The sequence below is a fragment of the Balaenoptera physalus genome (assembly GCF_965194825.1).
Source record: "Balaenoptera physalus genome assembly, chromosome: 18".
Lineage (NCBI taxonomy): Eukaryota > Metazoa > Chordata > Mammalia > Artiodactyla > Balaenopteridae > Balaenoptera > Balaenoptera physalus.
In genome coordinates, this window is record NC_138899.1 from 15473308 (window position 1) to 15479307 (window position 6000).

Consider the following 6000-nt stretch of genomic DNA (forward strand, 5'->3'; position numbering starts at 1 on the left):
TCCCCTCTTTGTCTTGCTGGCTTCTTATTCTCCTGTCTATTCCCTTGGCTGTGGAGCTGTCCTGTGCACTGAAGGAGGTTTAACAACTTCCTGGCCTGTCCCCTCTCCCCCAGTTGTGACAACCAAAAGTGTCTCCAGACTTTGCAAGATGTCCCTTAGGGACCCAAAACACCCCCAGTTGAGCAGCACTGCCCCGTGCGATGATGTTCCCATACTCCCCGGCCTCCTGGCTCACGTGCCCTCTCAGTCATTCCTGTTTCCTCATCCTCATGATGACCACTAGTGCCACATTTCGTTTCCCAGCACCTCCCTTTCGGCCTGGGCTCTAGGCTCAGAGTGCCTGTTGCATCCTGGACCCACCCACCTGGAGTCCAGAAGGTGCCTCAGCTTTTATGGCCACACCGTAGAACTCACTTCCACAGCCCCAAATTGTGCTTCCTGTATTCTCAGTCTTGAAAGAAGATGTCATCATCGACCTTTTCCAAAGCCAGCAACTTTGATGCCATCGTTGACTCTTTCTCGCCACCCATGTCTAGTCACTAAATCCTGCAGATTCCTCCTTAACCAGCTCTGAAATCTGGCATCTCTTCTTCAGCTCTTACTCACCACCACTGCCTTAGTACTTAGAATGACACCCTCCTTGCTGGTGTCCCTGCTTCCAGACCCTCTCCACTCAGACCTTTCCTTCATACTTCCCCAGACTTGTATTTTTATAAATCAAACCACTCCCTGACGTAGAAAAGATGTTTGGGTTCCCTGTTGCCCAATGCGCGAATCTCCAAAGAGTGGCTTATACCGAGGCCACTCCTGCCTTTCAGCTCCATCCACAGCTGCCCTCACATACGACCACGTTGGCCTTCTTAGGATGCCCGGCCCTTCCAGGCCCTGTGCCTCCACACAGCTGTCCATGCCGCCAGAATGCAACTTCCTCTTGGTCTGAAGAACTCCTGATCAACCCTCAGAACCCCATCTAAATGTCAGCTACTCACCTGCAGATGATGAGGTTCTGCCCTCTATATTACTATCACACTTTACTTGGTTGATTCATCTGTTTACAGGTTTGTGTGCCCCACTAGACTTGTTGCTCCTGGAAGTGTAAGCATCTCTGTATCCCAGGACTTGGACCTGCAGCATCTCTATTCATTTGTGAGGGTTTTAAAGGAGCAGGCTCTTTGTCGGTGTCACTTTGTCTCTCCTGGTTTCTCTCTGCCTCTGTCTCCACACACACATCCCCACTCCAGGCAGAACCCGTTGCTTTTCCACACACCACCGACTACATAAAGCTCACTTTTTCCTGGAACCTCACACTTTAAGAAAGCGGTAAAACAGTTTTGCAAGTCTTGTGCTTGCTGATTTCACTTGTGTTTTGTTGTTAGAAGGACTGATCTTTAATCCTCACTTTGGTTCTTCATTGTAGAAACTTCTATCTTTGAATAATTCTTCTTTGATCTTTTCTCCACTTTACTAGCTGGTTTTTCTAATACTGTTGTGTTTATAGCCAAACTCGTTACGTTCAAATGGACACACTCTTAAAAAGACGAGTTTTGGGACTTCCCTGGTGGCGCAGTGGTTGGGAGTCCGCTTGCCAATGCAGGGGACACGGGTTCAAGCCCTGGTCCGGGAAGATCTCACATGCCATGGAGCAACTAAGCCCGTGCGCCACAACTACTGACCCTGCGTGCCACAACTACTGAAGCCCGCGCACCTAGAGCCCGTGCTCCGCAACAAGAGAAGCCACCTCAATGAGAAGCCCACGCACCACAACGAAGAGCAGGCCCCGCTCGCCGCAACTAGAGAAATCCCACGTGCAGCAACGAAGACCCAATGCAGCCAAAAATAAATAAATGAATAAATAAATTTATAAAGAAAAAAGGATAAAAGACAAGGAAGACATTTTTATCCCCAACATGTGTCACGATAGATTAGGAAGTTGACCTTGTGAAGTTAAAGAAAAATTTTGCTCTAAATCACAAATGAGTTGACCACGAGGTATGGAACTGTGTTACGAATCTTCTTGAAACAGCATGAATTTACTTAATTGTGTGATTTTTCAAGAAAGGTAATTCATTATATGTTAAACAAACAAAATTATATCCACAGATGTTTTGATTTTTATGACTTTGTAAGGCTTTCATGTGTGTAAAAGCAGAAGTAAGAAAAAAAATCCTTTGTTAGACCACATGTCCTGATTTGGTGATTCCAAAAATATGGTCCTGGAATGTATAGGACAAACCTCAGCATTAGATGGACTAAGGGGCTACTTAGACTAATTACGGATTTGGGGAAGAGCCTCTCCGTTCTTACAAAATGTATTTCTAGTTACATTCAGGTGCCTAAGATCTCATTAATAAGGAAGAAAGTTCTTCAGTCTTTGGTAAAAAATAGCATTAAAATTCAGAAATTTCTAGGATCTGTAAGATAAGACTAATATTTATCTTTTTTCAAAGTTTTATTATGAAAAATTTAAAACATACAGAAAAATTGGAAGATATATTTCTCCACCTAGATTCAACAATTGTTAACATTTTGCTATTTGATTTTATCCATATATGTGTGTGTTTGAGACATTTAAAAGAAAGGTGTAGACATCATGACACTTCAACCCTAAATACTTCAGCATAAATCTCCTAAAACCTTAGCATTCTCCTGCATAATGACAATACCATTTTCATACTTAAGAAAATTAACAGTCATTTCCTAATATACATATTAAAATTTCTCTATATTTCCCTGAAAGCTAGTAGAATATGCCACCAAAACATGCCACTTTGGCATAAGATGTCTTGAGCTGAAGGCAGTTGGGAAGATAAACATACAAGAAAAGCTCTCTGCCCTCTCTCTATTTGCTTAAAAGCAGGACATAAAGTTGTAAAGATGTTCCCCCTTCCCTCCCTACCAGGAAGGACAGAAGTTAATCCCCAGAGACAACTGTACACCCTGATCAGCCCACAAATGGCACCAGAGGAATCTATGTAACAAACTTTACTAACCAGTTTTTTTTTTTATTTGTTTTTTTAAATTTATTTTTGGCTGTGTTGGGTCTTCGTTGCTGCACATGGGCTTTCTCTAGTTGCTGTGAGCGGGGGCTACTCTTCGTTGCAGTGTATGGGCCTCTCATTGCAGTGGCTTCTTTTGTTGTGGAGCACGGGCCCTAGGCACGCAGGCTTCTGTAGTTGCGGCACGCGGGCTCAGTAGTTGTGGCACACGGGCTTAGTTGCTCCGCGGCCTGTGGGATCTTCCCAGACCAGGGCTCAAACCCGTGTCCCCTGCACTGGCAGGCGGATTCTTAACCACTGCAGCACCGGGGAAGTCCACTAACCAGTCTTATCTATTAAGATAAGTTCCCCTTATCCATTAGTTTCCCTATATATTTACCTTCCCACAATTTGCTACCTTAGAAACTTGGTGTTTCTCTTTTGTCTTGTTACTTCTCTACAAATTTCTTGTTCTTTTGTAAGATATAAGCCCCAGTTCCAACCACCTTTTTGAGTTACTCATCACTGGATACTTCCATGAGTATATGCAATGCACAGGTTAATAAACTTCTGTTTGTTTTTCTCTTGTTAATCTGTCTTTTGTTAGAATAATTTTCCATCCAGGGAACCTAAAATAATGGGTAAAGGGAAAACAGATTTTTTTTCCCCTCTACATCCCCAAAATTCTCTTTATAGGTTTTTTTTTCTTTGTTTTGTTTTGTTTTGTTTTCCCTGTACCAGGCTCCAATAAGGTCCACACATTACTTTCGGTTAGTCTCTTAAATATAGAGCTCTATCCCCATCTTTTTTATTTTGTTTTTCATAACATTGGTATGTTAAAGACAGCAGGTCAGATGTCTTAGAGAATGTCTCATACTCTAGATTTGTCTAGTTATTTTTTCATGGTGTCATCTAACTTATTTCGCCATTTTCTGAATTTCTTATAAACTGGAAGTTAGGTCTACCTAGAAGCCTGAGTAGTTTCAGGTCAAACAGTTTTTGGCAAGAAGCCTTCATAGGTGATTCTATGCACGTTGTATTATAGGACTAGGAGGCCCATAAAAACTGGCTGAAGGACTTCTATTTACACTGACGTATAAATGATTCCTAGCAGGTCCTTTTCTGAACCCAGAGTTTTATCAAGAGACAGTGAATTGAAAGTACTTAGGCCTCAAGATTCTCAGAGTAACATTGGCATCAGGTTTCTTCCTGTGCTGGGGGAATGGGCCAGGTTAGTGTAAGTAGCAAGATTCCGCTCTAAGGTCAAGAAGACCATTTGCCTCAAAACCTAACATCCCCAAAGTGCATGTGGACCATATATTTAAAAGAACTGCCGTATTTCAATAAAGCTGGTCGATTATAGGGACAAGCATGGTGCATTGTGACCGCCCTGGCCTGGGGGCTCAGAAGAGAGTTCTGGTCCCACCTCTGACACCGAATGACTGTGTGACACTGGGAATCATTAGCCTCTCTGGGCTTTTATCGACTCACACACAGGATAGAGGCTGCTGTCCCAGGTGATCAAAATGAGGTCATTTTGTAACTGTTACATAAGCACCGATGTGATTGCATGGCAGTGTTTATTTCTTGTGGAGACAAGAAAAAAACACTTTGACTTTACTTCTCACATTCCTTACGGGGCAAGCTGGGGAGACTCAGTCACTCCCAAGTCAAAGCATTCTTCCTTTTCCAATCATCCAATCATTATTAAAGGGCAATAGCTTAACAGTCTGAACAGGACGCTTCTGTCTGTGGTGCGATGGGTTCCTTCCCGCCCCTCAGGGAAGCTCTGGACACTGGACCATCTATGGGAGAACACGTGGAGCTGCAGCCCCTTCTGAATCCTATGCAACCTTGTGTAGTTGGGGAAAACTGGGTGTAGTCAATTTTCCAATTGCTAATGATGGAAAGGGGCTGGATAGTTGAGTGGGAGAATCTGGGGTCAGGGCCCTGCTTACTGTCCCTGTGACCTAGGAGAGCCCTGGAAACGTGCCCTGACAGCTCCACCTGCAGGACAGAGGAGACATGTCCCAGGAGGCTTCTGCCTCCCACTGGGGGATCGTGAGCACAGGAAGCCCCAAAGCTCAGCTCTCCCTCTTACTGCATCCCTCCTACCCACAAACCTCCTGCAGAGAAACTCCGGCCTGTGTGTGCAAGGAAGACAGGGGAGAAGGGTAGAGAAGAGCTGACTTGTCGCCAAGGGTCCCGAGTGAGGTACGTCAGGAAGTGGCCAATGCTGGGACACGGAGTTGGGGGTGTAAGGATACAACAAACAGGACTAGAGAAGTGGATGAAAGCAGGGGAGAGTCAAGAGTGCGAGGCACCTGGGAGGTTGGAGGGCCACAGGGCCAAATAGCACAGGTGCCTCTGTGGCCTCCTTTTCTGGTCATTTAACACCATCTTGTGCATCTTCAGTGGGGCAGAGGAAGAGACTGATTTATTTCTTGTTTCTGGCTTTTTTTTTTTTTTTTTTAATTAAGAAGGGATTTAGGAAAGTCCTGACTTAAGTTTATTCTGCCTTATTTCTTTGGGTGAATAACCAGGCCTTACCCCTTAATCGCTGGATAGGGGTAGGGTGGGGAGACAGAGCAGGGATGCAGTTGGGAGACTGGCCCAGTTCATCAAAAACGAGAGACAAGCAATTAAGCTGACAAGTATTTAAAGAACACCCAAGCCTCTGAAACTCAAGCTCTAGAGTCCAAGTTTTCTGGCCTTTAGGGCATAGTTCAAAATCCACATGGTTAGTTAGGCGTTTGCTTGATGGATGTGGGAGGATTGGGTTAGCACATAGGAAAAGCTCTGTAGGTTGTTCTTGAGTATAATTTGCTTAATTGTTTCTGGCCTTGTAAGTATACCCGGAGGCTTAATATTGATGTCTGTGATTCAACCAAAACAAAAACCAATAAGGTCTTTATCGACTTGTGGTTTAATGGCTTTAAATAAATTAACTTCTTCTGGATCAATTCAGCATACGGATGATATTTACAATCTATTAACTTTTTTATACTTCTCCCTTAAGTTATAA